This window comes from Neovison vison, chromosome 7 (genome assembly GCF_020171115.1).
Source record: "Neovison vison isolate M4711 chromosome 7, ASM_NN_V1, whole genome shotgun sequence".
Taxonomy (NCBI): domain Eukaryota; kingdom Metazoa; phylum Chordata; class Mammalia; order Carnivora; family Mustelidae; genus Neogale; species Neogale vison.
In genome coordinates this window covers 154,996,479-155,017,569 of record NC_058097.1, presented here as the reverse complement: position 1 = coordinate 155,017,569, position 21,091 = coordinate 154,996,479, and the positions used below count along the sequence as shown (strand labels likewise).

Below are 21,091 nucleotides of genomic sequence, written 5' to 3'. Positions count from 1 at the left end.
TTTCTTTCTTTTTTTTTTTTTAAGATATTTGTTTGTTTGTTTGTGACAGAGTATGAGTAGGAGGGACGAGGCAGATGGAGAAGCAGACTCCTTGCTGAATTGACCCTACTGTGGGTCTCCATCCCAGCGTCCTGGGGTCATGACCTGAGCAGAAGACAGCTACTTAACCGACTGAGCCACCCAGCCCTGTCTTTCTTTCTCTTAACAGATTTCATTTATACAATACAGTATTATCAACTATAGTCACCATGTTGAACATTAGATCCTCAGAACTTCTTTGTCTCCTAACTGAAAGCCTGCGTCTTTTACCAATCTCTCCCCATCTCTCCTATCCCTCACCTCCTGGTAATCATCATCCTACAAGTTTCTATGAGCTCTTTTTTTTTTTTAAAGATTCCACATGTAAGCTATACAGTGCAGTGTGTATCTTTCTCTATATGGGTTATTTCACTTAGAACTATGCTCTCCATTTTCATCTATGTGGCCATGAGCAGCAGGATTCCCTTCATTTTTAAAGCTAAATAATAGTGTTCCATTATCTATCTATCTATACGACATTTTCTTTATCTGCTTATCTGATGATGGACACTTTGATTGTCTCCATGTTTTTGCTTTTGTCAATATTGCTGCAATGAACATGGGGTGCAGTTATTTCCTTAAAATAATGATTTCCTTTCCTTCAGATATATACCCGGAAGTGGAATGCTGGATAATGTGGCAGTTCTATTTCTGATTTCTTGAGGAACCCCCAATGTTTTCCATAGCGGCCATACCAGTTTATACTCCCATCAACAGTGCACAAGGGTTCATTTTTTCTCCACACCTCACCAGCATTTGCTGTCCCTTGTTTGTTTTTGGTTTGTTTTTTTTTAAGATTTTATTTATTTCTTTGACAGACAGAGATCACAAGTAGGCAGAGAGGCAGGCAGAGAGAGAGAGGGAGAAGCAGGCTCCCTGCTGAGCAGAGAGCCCGATTCGGAGCTCCATCCCAGGACCCTAAGATCATGACCTGAGCCGAAGGCAGAGGCTTTAACCCACTGAGCCACCCAGGCACCCTTCCTTTTGGTTTTTGATAAAGGACATCCTAACAGGTGTGAGGTGATATTTCATTGTGATTTTGATTTGCATTTCTCTGATGATTAATGATGTTGAGCATCTTTTCCCATACCTGGAGATCATTTGTATGTCTTTTTTGGAAAAGTATCTATTAAGGTCCTTTGCCCATTTTTAAATGATGTTATGGGTTTTTTGCTTTTAAAGTGTGTGAGTTTCTTGTATGTTTTGTATATTAACTCCTTAACAGATATGTGGTTTGCAAATTTTTTTTCCCATTCCATAGGCTGCCTTTTTATTTTGTTGATGATTCCTTTCGCTGTTTGTTTTTGCTTTTGTTGCCTTTGCTTTTGACACCAAATCCAGAAGATCACTGCCAAGACCAATGTCAAGGAGCTTACTCTCTGTGTTGAAGTTCTTCTAGGAGTTTATGGTTTCAGGTCTTACACTCAAGAATTTAGTCCATTTTGAGTTGATTTTTGTGTATGGTATAAGCTAGTGAGTGTCCCATTTTCACTCTCTTGCATATGGATATCCAGTTTCCCCAAATATCCTTTCCTCATTGTATATTCTTTGTTGAAAATTAATTGACAACATACATATGGATTTATTTCTGGCCTCCTTTTTCTGTCCATTGATCTATATGTCTGTTTTCATGTCAGTACCTTACTGTTTTGATTACTAAGCTTTGTAGTACAGTTTGAATTGAAGAAAAGTCGTGCCTCCAGGTTTGTTCTTCACCTCTTCTCTTTTGATCACTGAGGTCATCAGCTATACCCTAGTTCCAAAATCTAATGGAAAACTGTCATACCTCATCTTATTGTATTTTTGTATTGTATTGTATTGTATTTTTACCCTGTTGATAATTCTTCTTTTTTAAAAAAATATTTTATTTATTTATTTTTGAGAGACAGAGCACACATGAGCTAGGGGCAGGGACAGAGGGAGAAGCAGACTCCCCGCTAAGCAGGGAGCCCAATGTGGGACTCTATCCTGGGCTCATAACCTGAGCCAGAGGCTGACACTTAACTAACTGAGCAACCCAGGCACCCAACAATTCTCACTCTTACAGCTGCTTCTATCCTTGACTTGTATGATAATATATTGGACACTGTCCTCTTGTTTAATTCTTACCTTGTAAGTTGCTTCTTCACAATCTTTCCTGTGAAATCTTCTTCTGTAACGCACACCTTAACAGACCCTCTTTGAACTACATATTCTCCATAGGTGACCATATCCATTCTCATGGTTTCATGTAACCACCTTTAGACTGGTGGCTCTGGAATATTTATCCTCAACTCAACAGTCTCTTCTGAGTTCCAAATTTTATATTCAACCACATGCTAGACCTCTTCATTTGGTCATTTCACATATATCTTAAACTCATCATTTCCAAAACCAAATTCATTATCATCTTATTTCTCTCCTCACAAACTTGCCCTTCCTATGTTCTCCCAACTTTATGAAGAACATCACTACTATATGACCCAAGAACATGGAAAACATCTTAGAATCCTCCTATGTCACTACTCCTAGTCAGTCAATCTGTAATTTCTCTCATGTCTTACTCCTCTTTCCTAATCCTATTATCACTTAGTTAGACTCTCATAAAACATAAGCTGAGCAACTGAAACTAGCTCCTATTTGGTCTCCTTTGATCCTCAGTATTACAGCCCTAATGATGTTGATGTCACAAAACTTAATCATTTCATTTCCTGTATTAAAGAAACTTTCCATGGCTCCTCAGAGCCTGGACACTTGGTATGACATATAACAACCTCCATGATTTGGCCCCATTTACTTTTCCTGGTTTCTCCTTTCACACCAGCCCATATACCCTACATTCCAGGTAACTCAGTCTAGTCAGGACCACCACCGCTACCACCTGTACACCAACCTCCATGACCAGAAACTACTTTCTTGCATGCTGTTGTGATTTTTTTACATGGTCATGCTGTTTGTTCTGCCCTCAAGTCTTTTCTCTGACCTCTCCATTTGCTATGCTTCTACTCATCCTACAAGATCCAGTTCCAGTATCATCTTTGTGACACCATTGGCTGACATCCCAACCCTGGGCTGGATGAGAAATCCCCTCTCTGTCCATAATCCCATACTTTCCTCTGTCATTATGCTCCCCAGTGCCAATTTGCAGATCTGTCTTCACAGCTTACTCTTTAGTCATATCTTAGCTATGTATCTGAAGTATAAAGCTGGCATATAGTGGATATTTGCATGTGTCTTCAGTTGATAAAGGAAGCAAGGAATACATCTAAGTTCTCCCGTTTAAAAAATTCTGACGTCCTAAAATACCTGTCTACCCTCCCCCTACTATAGGTCTCTCTCCTTGCCTGCAGTCAAGCCTCTTTAAAGAGCAGGCTGTATTCCAAGTCTTCAGTCCCTCACTCCTCACTCATTCTTTAACTCAGTGCCAACTAGTTTCCACACCTACCACTCCACCTATCCCATTGTCCCCAAGATCACTTCCTCCCTTTCTTCCTTCTCCCTCTCTGGCCACTCCTCACTTTTCTTTGAAAGCTGTTGCTCCTCTTTTCAACATTTAAGTGTTGGAGCTCCTCAGGATCTGTCTTAAGCACTCTTCTCTTCCCAATGTACATGCTGCCCCTGAGCAATCATATTCACTCCCTTAACTTCTCTTACCATTTGTCACATTTACCATATAAGGTAACCCAAACCTTGGTTGGGTTGGCACCTTAGGTGCCAAATGACACCTCTCTTTCCCAATGAGAAAATCCAAAAACGTTTTTGACCAACCTTATATCTTTAGAAATAAGTATGAAACAGTCAAAAAGTCTATTTCTAGTTGTTAATTTACTAAACATATATTTAAATTCAAATATAAAATACTGATTTATAAATTTTCTTTTTAAAAATTTGCTTACTTATTTATTTGAGGGAGAAACAGAGAGAGAACACTAACAGGGGAAGGGGAGGGGCAGAGGCAGAGGGAGAAGCAGGTTCCCCCATGGAGCAAGGATCCTGATGGGCTCAATCTCAGGACCCTGGGGATCACGACCTGAGCCAAAGGCAAAAAACTAACTGAGCCACCGAGGTGCCCAAATTTGCTTTTTTCCATTCTCATAACTCAGTAGACCATTTTATGCATACTCAAAACATGCATCCCCAAAGCAGTGTCTTTTTTTTTAGTAGGGTCACTTTTAGCCATCTTACCCATTTTCTCAAAATTGATGACCTTCTTTTTCTCCAGTCCAAGTGAAGAGTTTGGAATAGGACACAGCACAATTTGAATCCACATATGATTCAGCCACTGGAAACTTTATCCCAAGTCACAAGGGCCATTTGCATCACACTAAGGCAGTTGGGTTTTGGCCTGCATCCTGCAAGAGTATGTTAATGACCTCTAAAAGTCACTTACTGTATTATTGTCTTTTTAAAATAATTTTAATTATTATTGTTTTAATTGAAGTATAACATCCATACAGAAAAGGACGTAAGTGTTCAGCTCAAGAAACTGTCATAAAGTGAAACACCCATATAACATCACTTAGGTCAAGAAATAGAACGCTTCCAGTACCCCAGAAGCCCCTCCCAAGGACTACTGTATTACTTTTTAAAGCAATCTTAGAAAGCATATTTAGAGACATCCAACACATGCAGTTGTGAGGTCATACTACCAAGAATAGTTACCAATTTCTTTAACAAAGAAATTGTTAAATTTCTTTGACAATAGATGCCATGGCAAGTGACCTACGCAAGCATCCAAGATAGCATTGCTGAGGACATTTCAGGTTAATCTATCTTGCCCAAACAGTAAAAATAGCACTTATTGAGCAACTACTATGCGCCAGGCACATGGCACTTTACATATATTAAATAATTTAATCATTTAGCCCCACTTTATAGATGAGAAAACTGAGGCAGAGAAAAGTTGCGTAATTTTTCAAAAGCCACAAAGCTTGTAAATGGCAGAGTCTGGACCCCAAGCCAGGCAGTCTGGCTCCAGAGTCCACAAGCTTAGTCACCATACCATACGGTCCTATCCAGTGGTTTGTTGTTCAAAATAAATGAGAGCAAACCCTGTAATATGAGAGACTTTGGAAGGACTCAAATATAAGGTTACTTCTTCTTTCCTGAGGGAAGATTTTGGAAAAACAAAAAAGCAAAGCCTCACCCTATATTCAAGCTTATACGGTATTTGCAGATGACTCCCAAATATTTATGCCCATCCCAGACCACTCTTCTAAGCTACAATCCTACCTACCCAACAAGCATTTTAAAGTCAGCTGCCCAAAGCAAAAGTCATCGTCTTTCTGTATAAATCCCCTGCAAGCTACTCCTGCTCCTTTTGTCTATAGCACAGCAAAAGTCACTACCATCCACCCAGCTGCCCAAACCAGAAACCTGGATGTTTTCAAGGACTCCAGCTTCTCCTTCACTCCTCCCTTTCAAAATCACACCCCTTCTGCTTTAGGTGAAACTTTGTTTTCTTTTCTCAGAAGTTCTGGATTTCTTTGTACCATTTGCACACCTCTCAAATCCAGAATACCTTTGGACTCACAACCTACTCAGGGTCATAAGGAAGGACAGAGGGGAAAGGCCAAACTCTTCCATTTCTTTGATACTCGCCAGCTCTGTCTGATTTCACATCTTCCCATTTTCTCTCCCAAGTTAACCTTCAGGCCCCTTCCCCACTCCCTGCCCAGCTTCCATCTCATTTTCCTTTTCTGGGGACTATACCCTTTTAGACCAGCAGCTGCAAATCTCTTCCTTCCAATACCTCCTTCCAATCTGGAGCCTCAAATTTGGGATGAGATGAGGGGAGGCAAAGAGGGCTAAGCAACAAAAAAGGGAAAAGGAATAGAGCATGAGATAAACAGAAGTGACTTGGAGGGTACGGAAAGATTAAGGTGGAAGAAGAGGATGGGGGAAAGAGGGGGATAGAGAAAAGACGGAAGACAGAAGGGAATGGGGAGAAAAGGGGAGGAAAGGGGGATGAGGAGGAGACGGGGAGAAAAGGGAAGAGAAGGGAAGGACAGAAGGGGATGGGGAGATGCGGAGAAAGCCGAGTATAAGAGAAGGGTTGAGAAAGGAGATGAGAATTTGACATACAAGACGCTGGGGGAGAGGACTGAGGACAGGGGATGGGAAGAAGGGGGTGGCGAGAAATGGGTGAGGAGAAGGGGTGAAAAGAAGGGGATGGGGAGAAAGGGAGAGGAGGCAGAGAGAAAAGGGTGGGAGCGAGAAGGGCTGGGCAAGAGGGAGAACGGGACGATGAGGGAGAAGAGGGGACGACGGGGGAATAGGGGCTGGGAAAGATGGAAGAAGGGGACAAGGGAGAGGATGTCGAGATTGGGATGGGAGGAGAGGACCGGGGGAATTGACCGAGAGCGGGGACGTGAGGACCGCGCGGTGCTGGGGCCAGATCCGGCGCCGGGGACTGGGGCCGGGAAGTCGAGGGGCGGAGGGAGGACGGGCGGGCGGTGGGGGGGCCTCGGCACGGAGCGCGGGTGGGGGCGGGGGCGGGGGCTCCGCGGGCGGAGGGGCGGGGGCTCGGGTTACCGCGCGGAGGGCGGGGGAGGGGAGGGGAGGGGGCGCGGGGCCGCGGCGGCGAATCTCGCATCCTCCGCGGGGCGGCTGTGGAGGAGGCGGCGCCCCCGCGGCGGCGGCGGCGGGGGAAAGACAGACCGACGGCCAGGGGCGCACGGACCGACGGCCGGCTGCCCAGAGCTGATCGCGGGCCCGGAGACAGCGGCGGCGGACGATGCGCGGCCCCAGGCCCCGCGCGGGCGGGCGCTGCCCGGGGGGCTGACCGCGGCCGGACGGCGCCCCAGGACCGGGCGAGGGAGCCCGCGCCGCGCGGAGGTCAGTGCCCGCGCCCGCCCGGCCCGTCCGGCCGCGCCCGCCCGGCCCGGTGGCCTCTCCCGGGCGGCGGCGGCGGCGGTGGAGCCGGGGGCTTTGTTCTGAGTCGGAGACAATGGGGGAGGGGGGGCCTGGGCCTGCGGGACGAGGGCGAACGTGAACGTGAGCGTGGGGGCAGGGCCTGGGGGTCTTTGTGTTGCGTGTGTCATCGAGTGGAGTCGGGTGTGCTGCGGCGTGAAAGTGTGAGGGGGGTATGGGTGCGGGGAGCGGGCAGGGTGTGTGTGTGCTACTCCGAGTGTGAGTGCACGGGCAGGGTGTGAGTCAGTGCGTGTCACTGGAGGTTGTGTGTCCGTGTGTATCTGCCTGGTTGTGTGTGTAAGTGCGTGTCACTGGGAGGGTGTGGGGGTCAGAATGAGTGTGTGTCATGGTGAGCAAGTCCCAGGGAGGGTGTGTGTGCGTGCGTGTGTGTGTGTGTGTGTGTGTGTGTTGTCTGCGTCTGTGGGAGCCATGTGTCAGAATGTGGAGGATGGGTGTGTGACAGAGACGAAGTGAGACAGAGACAAAGAAACTAAGGGAGAGAAGTAAAGAGAAAAAGAGGAGATACAGGCAAAGCCTGAAGTGGAGGTGAGTCACCCAGACTGGTGCTCTGAGTTTGTGTCCAGGACACCTAGATCAGAATCTTGTTCAGGGGACAGAGGGAGGTCACCGCAGGCCTGGACCCACATGGGGGGGGCGGGGGAGATGGAGGTCTAAAGGCACAATGAACTCAGTGTGGCGTGGGTTGGGCCCGCAGCCATGGGGCCATAGGTCAGAAAAATATTGTTACTTATGTCAACTCCTCAAATACTCACAGGGGACACATTCATAGCCATACTCAACCCACAAGGGACACAGTCCTAGGAAATACATATCCACAAGAAATGACTTCACAGCCATCACACATCCCCAGAAAGCAGTGTCAGATCTAACAACACACACCTACAGATGATGCTCTCAGAACAACAAACACCCACTGCAGAATTGGTGCAGCCAACACCTTCCCCCAGGTTCATTGTCAAGGCCAACACATACCACCGGAGACACTATGGCTGCCAGCACCTCCCTGGAGACACTGACATAGCAATGCACATCCACTGGAAACAGTCACAGCCAGACCATCATCTGGGCTATACTTCTCAGAGCTGTTTATACATAGCAGGTGCCCCAGAGACCTGACACTAACAGAAGGCTGTGTTGCAATCACCCTGACCACACACTCACTTGTACAACCCACAGGAGACACACTTTCCCATAATATGTATACACCAGGAGTGAGGTGTCGCAATTGCTAAACAAGTTCCCATTAACTTATGATGTTCACACCATTACTCCTTCTCATCCATAGACCTCCCAGGCTTAACCTCTTATTCCCTGAAAACTGGAGACCTGAATTAGTCTTTCCCTCACCCTTTATCCTGCCATGATGCTAAGTGTTCTTCTAATATCCCTGCCTCACAGTTTTCTGAGCTCCTTAGCTCCAGTTAACATCGTCTTCCCTCCCAGGACCACTTTGTAGAACTGGTCAATCTCTAAAGCTGTAAACTCCTTCATTCCACTCTCTGCTGGTAGCTTCCTATGTCCTTCCAGCTCTCAAATGCCCTCACTCCCATTATACTTACTCTTCAACCTCATAATGGCCTCTTGCCCTTGACATCTTTGCTTTCTCCCGATCTGCCCCTTTCTGACTTTGTACTTTCCTTCCAGTTTACACACCCAAGACTATCCCTTCGGACACTCCTTGGCCATTCTTTGTCTTATTGTCCTTGAGCGCACCCATCCCACAAAGCTTCAGCCCAAATTCCCAACTACACCAGGTGATGGATTCTTCTATAAATTCTACCCTCAACTGGCCCTCCGTAAATAAATAGATGAAAAATTTTCTATTTTCTTCGTACCCCTTAACCTCACATGCCTCACATCTCTCACCCTAGCAGATTAAATACTCAATCCACTGGTTCATTCATTCAGCAAACCTATATTAAGTACCTCCCCTGTGCCAGGCAGTGTGGTGGGTGCTGGCATTACAAGGGTGAATGCAATGGACATGGTCCTTGCTCTTGGGGGGGCACTCAGAAGAAGCTTTCTGGAGGAAATGATGTTTAAGCTTAAGCTTGATGGGTGATAAGTAGGGACTCAGCAGAGGAGAGGTGGAGATGAGGTGGACTGGGTGGGGAATATTCCAAGCCATGGAAGCAAGCATGGAAAAGCCCACTTACAAAATATATTATATGTCTGAGAGATAAAGCAACCCAGTGAGCCTGGCACTAATAGCATGATGTGAGGAGAGGTGAGAAAGTCTGGGTGAGGTGGACAGACAGTTAGTTAGATCATGCAGTTCTTATAGGTCATAGGAAAAAGATTATCTAACCCCAAAATGATGGAGAGACACCTGATAATTTGAAGCTATAGTGTGATATGATCAGATCTGGTGTAGACCTACCAGTCTGACAGTGTGGAGATTGGCTCTGAAAAGGAAGATGGTTGGTTGTTGCAGAAAGCCAGGAGGAGAGAGAGCTGGCCTGAACTGGAGTGGTGACAGCAGAGGGGAAAGTAGATGGTTTCAAGAGTTGTGTAGGCAGTGGGGTCAGCAGGGCTCAGTGGAAGAATGGATGTGGAGGCAGTAAGAGTAGATAACCTGTTCTCACTCACTGAGAAAAGTGTGAGGCCATCCAGTTTGAATTCCCTTAGCTTCTTGCCTACTTCCTCAAATTTATCTGCATTCTCCTCAGTCTTTTCGCCTTTCCTAAAATTATGAAGAGGTATCTCTTCTATTTAAGATTACTTTACCCATCCCCTCCCACCTCCATGGGGCCTCACTTAACTAGTTATGCTGTGTCTTATCCATGTCTCCAGTTTCTCCCTTTATACCCCATCCTCCTGTGAGCACACACAGAGCCTCCAGTCTCTCCTGCCTCCCTAAACTCGGTAATCCCCAGTGAGCTAAGCCAATGAGTTGGTGTGGTCGAGAATTTGGGTTGAGACTTTGTGGGTTGAGATTTTGAGAACAGTGGGACAAAGAGTGGCCAAGGAGTGTCTGAAAAGTGATCTTTCACATTGCTTCACTGTGAAAGTGTCTTCTGCATGGAGCTGTTCCCGTTTCCCCTTTCCTGCCCTTCTAGTTAGTATAATGGCTCTCCTAAGAGAAAGTGACTTCTCACCAGCCAAAACTAGAGTTCTTTTCAAAAGTCATCAATTGCTTGACCCCTTGGCATGGTCCGACATTGTTGATCATTCTTTTCTCTTTGAGCCACTCTTGTCTTTTGGCTTCTGAGACACCATTTTATTCTGTCCACATTTAGTGAGCTCTCAAGGGCCAACCACACTGCTAGATGAGGGGAATACTATGAGAGAAGACACTATTCCTACCCTCAGGAAGTTTAAACCTCAGTGGAAGAGACAGGCAGATAAACAGATGATTACAATAAGGTTAGGGTCCGTGCATGTCTCACCCAGAGTTCCTCCTTACTATTCCTTTTCACTCTGCTTTGAGGGCTCCTTTGGGGAGCCCCTAAACCTTACTGTTCCTTAGGGCTCTGACTTGGATCTCCTCATTTTCTCACTGTAGACACTGCTCTAGATGATCCATCACATTTATTTCCAGAGCTTTATCACGCGTATAGTCTGATGACTCCCAAATATCTACCTCTTCCAGACCTCTCTTCTGACCTCCAGACCTCCATATCTGCTTCCTACATGATCTTTGCTATATAGCTCACAAGCCCCTAAATGTCCAAACCTGAACTCATTCCTTCCTCCCCCAAACCACTGTCTCTACTCAGTTATTAGAATACACATTCATAAATTAACTGCACCCAAATCCTGCATCACATTTCTTTTTCCAACCCAAAAAGTCACCGGAACCTGCTGGTCCTACCTCCTTTTCAGCTCTCTCTGGCATCCCATCCCCTTTGCTCCATGGCCCCAGCTACTCACTCACCTCACCATTCTTCCACATAAATTACTGCAAGAGTCTCCTAACTTTTCTCCCTAGACTTCTGCTCTTCCCCCTTCCAGTCCGTTTTTTTTTTTTTTCATTGCAGCAAGAGGGATCTCTCTAAAGTGCAAGTCCAGCCATGCATTCCCTGCACAGTATTCTGCAGTATCTTTCCATTGTCTTGGGTGAACTCTCTACTTTATTGAGGCTTATGAGATCCCTCAGGATCTGACTCTGCCCAGCTTCCCCAGCCTCATCATCTGTCTCATTTCCCTACCTTCCTCACATTGCAAGTTCTAGCCATACCAAATTCCTTGTAGTTCCTCAGAGACACTATATTCTTCCATGCTTCTGGCCTTTAGCTCACACTGCTCTCTGCCCCAAAAAGCCCTTTACTCCCCTCTTCTTCTGGCTAGCCCCTTCCCATCCTCAGATCTAGTCCTAAACCCTACCTCTCCTGACTCACCAAGTAGGCTAGGGATCCTCCTGTCTCACTCTTGTCATTGCCTCTTCCCTGTTCTGTGTCTTTGACTGGGCTGGGGCCTCTTGATGGCAGAGTTGCATGTTATATTTGTTATGTCCCCAGGGGCCCTCCACATTCCCATTCATGGCAATGAACAAGTGAATGAGTAAATGAGGCCCCTCACTGCATATACCTCACCCTCATTCACTCTTCAAAAGACTGACATGTGGTCTCAGCAGCCTATACAATCGAGACATTTCCATACATACCCATGTATCCCACTGAGGCATTTCCACTCCCTTCCCCCACCAACTATATCCTTCCTCACCCTATGCCCTCCTCTCTACCTTTCACTTGAGCTTCTTCTTTCCTGGATCTTCTTCCTTTCCTTTTCTGTACTTTATTTCTCTTTCATTTGGTTTGGCAAATAATTTAAGGAGCACCAGAAATTTGCAGATCCAAATATATTGCGCCAGGTGCCTATTGGGGTTCCTGGAGGGAGAGGAAAATGAGGAAACTGTGTCCTACCACAAGGCACTACAGTGCCCACCGTCTGCTCCGCTCCAGCAAGCCCCCTTCCTGGGAGGTGCCGTAGTCTGCTCCTCCCTCCAACACCCCTCACGCTCACCCACTCTGGGCCCTCCCAAGTCCTGGCACCCTTTGTCTTGCCTCTCCCTGTGTCAGGTTCCCAGACACTTGTTCCCTCTTCAGCCTTCCAGTAGTAACAAGACTGGATCCTGATGCCCTGGGACCTGCAAGCTAAAGCCCCTCCCAGGGGTTCATGCTGTTGGATCCTATCTTCTTCCTGGCCTCCTGCTGCCTGCCCTGTCCTCCTGCTCCAGGGTCTGTGTTTCATGGGTAACCCCCTGACACAAAGATTTTCAACTACTGACACTTGAGAGGGGCTACTCCTCAGTTCCTGTGTCCCCCGGTGAGAGAGCACCGCCTCCCATCAGTCAGCCCGGAACCCCCAAGCGTGAGTCAGGATGCCCCTCTGTGTCCCCTTGGCACACTAGAACGTCCTTGTTTATGTTTCTCTCTCTAAGCTGCTCATAGAAGGAGCTGTTATCTCTCAGAGCCTAGAGAGGCACCACCCTTTTGGCTGATGAGGAAGGAGAAGGGGAAGGAGGAAAGAGAGGAAAGGAGATGGGTGGAGGCTACCCCTCTGACCTTCCAGCTACGTCGTTTGCCACCTGACAGACCTTAGCTTCTCTGAGCTCCCCTTTCCTTGGGTGAAAATGTAGGTGACATTAAGAGAGTTGTTTGAGAATTTAGAAAGAAAACAACTGTTAAGTATTCAACTGTTAACTTAGTTTCACTTCCAACATCTCAGTCCCCCTAATGTGTCCTGCCCCTCCACCTCTCACATCCCTACACTTGCTCTTCCCTCTTGATATCTCTGGGTGGCTGCTCTATTCTCACTTCCTTTGCTTGCTCCAGTCTCACTGGCCTCCCCTGCAACCCAGACTCTGATTGTCAGGGTCAGACATTAGGAAGAGGCCCTTGCTGCCCATCACCACCAGCCCTTGCTCCCTCACCCTGCCCTGCCTACTTGTGAACACCACAAAGGCAATGACTTCCCATCTGTCCGAGTCACTGCTTTATCTCTACTGCTTAGTATGATGATTGGCCCATCTTCAATAGATGTTTGTTGAATCAATTAATTAATGAATCCTTTCACATGCATTCCCTGAGCTTGCCTCTCCTCATTTTCTCTATGTGTCCTAGAAACCTCCAAGCATCCTCTGGTCCTTTCTCCTGTCTCACCACCTGGCTCCATGCCCACCTGACCCTCTGCCTGGCCTGGCAGTTTCCTCAACATTCATCTCCTTTAACCTACCTTGTGCATGCTGCCAAGGTTATTCTCCTATAACAGAACTTTGCTTGTTCTCCTTCCCTGTTGTGCTGTCTGGCCCTTCAAGTGACATGACCCTTCATCGGGGCATTCCGAGCCTTCCAGCAGAGAAGCAATATACGGTAACAATGCCCTAGCTTTGGAGTCCATCAGAGCTGTGTCCCCCATCTCTCTGCTACCCACTGAGCCTCAGTTTCCTCATCTGTGAGATAACACTTATCTGAGGGTTATTCTTTGTGTCTGGCACACAACAACAGCAGCTGATATTTATTAACCCCTCACTGTGTGCCAGGACATGTGCTAAGTTTTTGGCAACATTCTTTCATTTAACTCCCCTGCCAACCATTTAAAGAGGGCACTTTAATCCCCACATTACAGAGGAGGAAACTGAGAAAGGCTGAACAACTCACCCAAGGGCTTCACTGTAAGTGGCAGAGTCAGAATTTGCACTGAAGTCTGCCTCACAGCAGAGCCCATCTTCTAATTACACTGTGCACTTTCAAAACAAGAACTATCTGCCAGACACCATTCTAACCACAGACACAGCACATACTAAGCGATATTATTGTCCCTATTTTGTAAAGGAAGAACTAGAAGCACTGAGAAACTGAGTGGCTTGCCAGAAGCTACACAGCTAGAAAGTGTGAAGCTGGGCAGAACCCATTTGGTTTGGCCCCCGAGTCCACGTCTGCACCCCTGTCCTGTCCTACCCTACTGTGATATATTGCCTCCCTATTATAGAAGTGCAGTGTGTATTGATGAATTGCTCTATGCTGACATCTGGTCTGGGGGGGGGGGTTGTTTAGTTGATTTATTCGCTATCATTCCCTACTGCAGGAGGCTTGCACCCTTTGGACTCTCCTGAAACTATTCTCCCCAGATCTCCAGTGAACACCTTACTGCTAAAATCAATGGCCACTCCTCAGCCCACATCCTATCTGAAGTCTCAGCAGCCCTAGACACTATCGATCTCTCCCTTCTTGTTGAAATATTTACTCCCTTAACTTCTGTGATACTGCCTCCTCTTTTTTTATTTTTTCTTCTCCAAGAAGAATAAAGGTCTCTTCAGTCTACCCCTTAAATGTGACTCCTCTACAGGGTACTATCTTAGACTCTTCTCCCTATCTCCAACCCAGACCTCTCTCCCAGGCTCTACAAAGCCAACTGTGCCTGGGACATCACCACATGGCAATCCCAGTGGGCACCTGAGAAATGGCTTCTCTCCTCTGTGGTGTCCTAACGGCACCACTTTAGTAACCAGGCCAAAACCCTGGAAGTCATCTGGACCCTTCCATTCCACAACCCTTCTCAAAGGGTTAGTGGCCAAGTCTTGTCAACCTCACCTCTTTTATCTGTGTCTTCTTGATCCCACTGCTACTGACCTGGGATGTCACAGACCCCTCACACCTGGTCTCCCTCCTCCCATGGGTTCTCTTCTTCAGGCCTCCATTGTCTTGCTGAGATTCCATCCCTTCAGCTCCCCTGTGATTTCTCCCTTTCTCCATCTCTCCCTTCTCCCTGCATCACAGGCAGCATGGAGTGCATAGTCTTGGGATCAAATTGGGGCTGTGTTAACTCGGGAAATTTTTTTCATGCTAAGCCTGTTTCCTCAGTGGAAGACAGGACATCTTCCTCATAGGGTTCTTGTGATTACATGAGATACTGTCTGTGAACTGCCTGGCATAGAGCCCAGCACATTGTAAAAGTTCAGAAAAGAGACTTTTCCCTCACTCATATCTGTCCCCAGCCTCTCCCTGAAGTGGCTCCTGGGCACCAGTTCTCAGGAGGGACGCAGTAGCCTTCCCATGGGCTGTCTCGGGGATACCCTGGGAAGCCAGTTTATCTGCCTTCTCCTCCCTCCACGTCCTTCCCTTCTTCACTCTCCCCTCTGTACCCCAGCACAGCTCTGCCTCACACCTCTATTTACCTCCCCACACCTCTCCAAGCTAGCTGTAGCTGGCTCTGACTTCGCTCCCCTCTCTGAATGTAGCACCCCACTCTCCTTTGCCCTTTGCCACACTTGCTCTCCCCTTTGTCACACTAGCTCACTCTCCTGCAGTCTTACTTCCAAGCACCCCACCAGCATTCTCAGTCTCTTCTTCTCCCCATTATGGCTGGCCCTCCCTTTGCTTACCAAGGCCACCCTCTTCTGCCACTTTTGCATCAATCTGCTTTTCTAGTAGTCGTTGTCCTCCCCCCCAACCCCTGCCACCGCCACCACCCCCCATCACCACGCCTTGGCTTTCTGGTCCCTGCCCCTCCCTGGCCCTAGGACAGGAAGTTGAGGGAGGAGGCCTAGGCGGTGCCAGCTCCCCCAGCCTGCTTCCCTTCTGTACCTCCGCCACTCCTCTACTTCCTTCTGTAGCACCCCCTTCCCTTATGCTCCCCCTGCTTCTCCCCCCCAACCCACCTCTCTTTCCTCTCCCATGTTCCCCCTGCTCCCAGGTCCTGTAGACACACAGGCTGTGGTGGGGGGAGGATTGACATCACATTGCAGGCCCCAATGAACAGCCTCGCCCCTCCCCCTCCTAATGAGAACCAGCTGTGGTTCCAGAGGCCCAGATGTGGGGCTAGAGGGGGAGAGCAGGATGAAGCCAGAGGACAGAGCAACAGGACCCGGGCAGTGAGGGCATGCAGTAAGGCACAACTGGGTGGGAGAGAAGTGACTGATCTGGGGTAAGAAAGAGGACAGGTCTGGGCAGGAGACAGGTGTCAGGTGAGGCCAGATCTGGGGGAAGGGACAGGACAGACCTGGAGAGGGAAAGAGACAGGAACAGGGAGGAGGAGCAAGTGCTAGGGAAGAGGCAGTGAGAAGCACTGGACAGATGGGGAGATGGTGCTGAGAGGAGAGCTGGAGAGAGGATGAGACGGTCTCTGGAGAGAGTCTGGAGTGCGAGTTTGGAACTGGAAGCCCTGGAGCAGGAAGTGATGAGGCACAGTCCAGACAGAGGCCCCAGGGACCGAAAGGTCACAGCTGCAGCCACAGAGCTGACCACGAGTGCCCCGGCAGCATGTGTGAGAGCATGCCTGTGTGTGGGTGGGTCTTCAAGTGTGTGTGCGCGTGCCTGCCGCTGTGTCTGTGCACACGTGGACGTGCATCTGTCTGCATACGTGGGAGGGAGGGTGTATGTGAGTATGCCTGTGTGTATGTGTGCGGGAGGGTATCACGGGAATGTGCCTGTCCATGTGAGGCCTGTAAGAAAGTTGTCTTTCTGTGTGCACAAAAGCATGCCTGTGGGTCCCTCTATATGCCTGCATGTGTGTTGGTGGGGCGGGCGGGGGAGGGCAGTCAGAGAGACAAGATCCATGGGAATGTCTATCCCATTTGTGTGTGTGAAAATACACTTCTCTGTAAGGAGGGGTATCTGCATATGTGCATATCTGCGTATATGTTAAAGTGGCCCCTGTCCGTATATGTATATGTGTTGACTGTGCCAGTCTATATCTGAATCTGTACATCTGTGTATCTGGCTGTGTGTGGGTCCATGACTTCGTGAATAGGCACTGTTGTGTGTCCACAGTGAGACTGTACTAGGGGAGTTTGCACTGGACAAGAACCCAGGTTGGGTGATGAAGAGGGCAGGCTCTGCACATGTTGGAGAAGGGGCATCTGTCTGGGCCTGATTCCCTCCTCTTCAAGGCTGATCAGTCTCCTGAGCTTTTATCTCATACCATTCATACATCGTTTTGTTCAGAAAACATATTGGTCACCTACCATACTCTGTGCTACACGCAGAGGCAGATGGGATATCATCCTGGCCTTCACAAAGCTGACATTCTGTCTCTGGATGGGGAGTCAGAGAACTATAATATAGTAATAAAAACACTGACCTCACTGTCCATTATCTTCTCTCCCCACCAATCATAACTGCTTGCTCTCCACTGATAGATTAAATGAATAGGACCAATTCTAATACCTTGACCCCTAACCCAGTCTCTAGACCTACATCACTGACCTGGGCCCCTGGGCCGTCCCTGTATACTCAGCCTCTCCCTCCACTGAGTCAAACCTATGCTCACTCAGACCTCCTTGTTCTGAATTCCTCTGACCTGTTATCCCATGTGACAGTTCCATGAGCTCCTCAGACATGAGTCCCCAAGGACAGGGGTCTTAGTGCAGACAGAGAACCCCAGAATGCTGAAGCCCAGGATGAAGGGATCCATCTACCAGGAGGATGGTACCCGCTCAGCTCTAGGCTCTTTGCTTCCATTGCCTCTAATTCTCACAGAATCATCTAGATTAGGAAAATAACTCGAACTCTAGAATCCCTACTCTTTTTATTGCCTCAAACAGGTGGGAGAGATGGGGTTGGAAGTGTAAGCAAGAGGTCAGAAACTCCCTTGGGAGGACAGGCAGTCCTAAAGCAGAGCTAATACATTAAACCTGAGGACACACTTCTGTAGCCACAGGATGGACCATGTTGCCTCAGGCACACAGGCTCTCATTGTGTTTGTCATCTGAGTTGGCATGTCCACAGATGTTTCTGTCTGTGTCAACATGTGAGTGTGGTTGCGTAGAATTAAAAGGCTCTGACCATGCATTCAACACTGATTGACTGCTCACACTGTGCTGGACAGAGACAACCAAGACCATGAACTTGCTGCCCTCAAAGGGCCTGCAATTCAGGGCTGCTGTGCAGTTTGTTGTCAGCGTGACCAACAGCAGTGGGAGTCCAATAGAGGGTAGGAGGGGCTCCTGCAGATGTGGGGAGAGAGATGTCATGGAAAATTTCACAGAAGACAGGGCATTTGAACCAGATCTTGAAGTCTGAGTAGGAGATGGCCACTTGGAAAGGATATTTAAAGGGTATCTCAGGACATGAGAGTAGTACATACAGGGCAAGGAGTGGGAAGGAACTTGGGGATGGCTTTAGTGTTGGGATGCAAGGTGTGGCGGAGGACAGTAAAAGCAGGGGTACTCTGGAGAGGCAGCAGGGCTCAGTTCAGGAAGATAGATTAAGGAAATTGTACTTTATCCTTTGGGCTAGAAGTTTTACACCTAGTGTCCATGAACCCTCTGAAACTGCAGACACGGTTTGTGTGTATGTGTATCTGCATTTTTTTTTTTCTAGAGAGGGGCAGCAGTTTTCTGTTGTCAGTAATGGGGGACCCTTGGAAGCCTCTCTTCAGGAGTGATTTGGTGAAAGCTATGTGGATAACTCTGGTCAGGTGGAGATTGGTCAGACAGTCCAAATCAGGAGGCAGGGGGAGCAGTTAGGGGCTATTGTAGGAATCAAAAGGAGATATGCTCACACTGCTCAGACTGGGACAGTGGTAGTGCAAAGAAAGAGGAGAGGGCGGACTTGAGACGTGTCTCGTTGAGATGGTCTGGCTTCAATAACTAACTGGAAATCAGACTGAAGAGAAGCAAGGAAGCAAGGAAGCAAGGAGTTTCTGACTGGTGGTGCTGCTCATAGTATAGGAAATGGAGGAAGAAAGTCAGCTTGAGGAGAGGGTTATCGATATGTTGTGAAGTAAGTCCAGTATATAGCTGGCTATGTGTCTCCAGAGCTGGAAGTGGAAGGAAACTGGAAAGGCGTCAGCAAATAGTGCATAGAAAATAAATAATACAGGGATACCTCAGTTGGTTAAGCTGGCTGCCTTTGGCTGGGGTCATGATCCCAGAGTCTCAGCATTGAGTCCCACATGAAGCTCCTTGCTCAGTGGGGAGCTTGCTTCTCCTTCTGCCTCTGCCTGCCACTCTGTCTGCTTGTGCTCTCTCTCTGACAAATAAATAAAATCTTTTAAAAAAGAAATAACTGATGCAATTGAATCAGGAATAGATAAGATCACCCAGGAAGAATAGGGAAGAGAGTTGAAAAAGGTGTGGCCCAGAATTGAGGCCTGAACAGCACCAATTTTTTTAAGATTTTATTTATTTATTTGACAGAGAGAGATCACAACTGGGCAGAGAGGCAGGCAGAGAGAGAGGGGGAAGCAGGCTCCCCACTGAGCAGAGAGCCTGCCATGGGACTCAATCCCAGGACCCTGAGATCATGACCTGAGCCTAAGGCAGGGGCTTAACCCACTGAGCCACCCATGGACAGCACCAATTTTTGAGGGATGGGCAGAGGAAGAAGAACTTGTGTAGGAAATTGAGGGGTGGACAGAGAAGTACAATGGAAGCAAAAGGTGGGGTGTTGCCATGTGAAGCCAGGAGGAGTAGGCTCCAAGAAGCTAATGATCAGTGATCCAGTGTTCCAGAATGATCCAGTAACAGGGAGATTTAAAAAAAAAAAAAAAAAAGAAAGTGTTCATTGGATGTAGAGCATGGAGATGATTGCAAGCCTAGTGAGAGCCTTGTCACAGGATAGGAAGCCTCATGGCATGGAGGGAGGAGGATGTGAGAAGTGAGAAACAAGGAAATGAACCAACCCTGCAGAGAGGGCAACCTCTCCACTGATGGCTCCTCTCCCTCCGTCACTAAGACCTTCATTATGGGGCTTGAGGTCTCTTCCCTCTTGAACTTATGCAATATTTGAAACCCTGGCTGCCCTTAGACTCAGAGGCACTGGCCTTCTCTGGGTTTCTTTTTGTCTCCCTCTCTGGCCAATTAAGAATACCTTTTTCCAATTGATGATTAAGGCCAGAAATTTGCCTATCATCCTTGACTTCTCATAATCCCTCATCTCTTGCCTTTAAGCAGTCATCAAATCTGCCTGTTCTACCTCTTAAGCTTCCTGCAGACCTATCCACTTCTCACCATTTTCATTGCTAACACTCATCCAAGTCACCATCAAAACACTGCCATCACCTACACTCCCACAAGTGTGTTATAGGGGCTGCCCTGAGATAGTTGTCCCATGTGCACAGGTTTCGTTTTCCAAAGGGCACCTATCTATAGAGATAGTCACAAAACGTATTCATATCACAACACTTCTTCTTCAAATGCTTTTGTGGCTTCCATTTGCCCCTAGAAATAAATCCAAATCATCCATATGACTTCTGAGTCCCTGCCCCATTTCATACTCCCTCCCCAGCACTCTACCCCTCTACACCTCACACACATTGTCCCTTTCACCCCCAAACACTCTCAGCCCTTTCTTCACTATAGACCCCAGGCCTTCCCACTGTCTGTCTGTTTCCTCTTCTGAATACTCTCACCTTTCTGTAACCCCCTTTTGCTGCCCACCACTGCCTAGCCAACACCTACTCTTTAGGTAGATCCTGACTTGGAGGTCACGTACTCAGAGAAGTTGTTCCTGACTCCCTGACTATGGAAAGTTCCTCTTCTATATATGCCTTCAGAGCTACCTGTATTTCTTACAGCCCTTATCACAAGTAATTACTTGTCCAGTCCCTGGACTGTGACATCCCTGAAATCAGGGACTGTTTCCTTCAGTCACTCATGTGTGCCCAATCCCTTGTTGAATGGAGAGGGAAGTGAGGCTGAGGGAATATATACCTATTCCTCTATACTGGAATTCCTATATACTTCTATTATATATATGTAAAACATATATATGTATTTTATATATAAAACACACATGTAATATATAAGACATTTTTATATTACATGTTTTATATATATGCATTATATGTTTTACAAGAATATAATGGTTGAAGGTGAAGTTTGATGATTCAGGTAAGGTTACCAAAAGCACATAGCTATTGAGATATTAGTCCTGAATAAGAAGAAAAATGAGAAAGGATTGGCCATATTTTTAAGTCCAGACATGAAAGGAAGGGAATCCAAGGGCGTTGAGACCTGAACAATAAGAACAAAAGAACCTGCGAGGGATAGGGGAAGGTTAGGATGGGATGGGGACCTGCCAGGGTAAGACTGGAATAGGTGCTGAGGAGTTCTGAAGCAGGAGCTTCTTGGGTCTGAGATGGATGTGCAGCAGCACAGATGCTCCACGGAGGGGCTGAACATGCCATAGTCTCGCTGTGGTGTAGATCCCCAGTC

At 47.5% G+C, this 21,091-nt stretch overlaps 1 protein-coding gene across 1 annotated transcript in view; it reads left to right on the top strand.

Annotated features, from left to right (window-relative positions):
* The window catches only part of DCHS1 (dachsous cadherin-related 1), a 45,069-nt gene that overhangs the window by 3,072 nt on the left and 20,906 nt on the right, over positions 1–21,091 (top strand). The window lies entirely within an intron of this gene.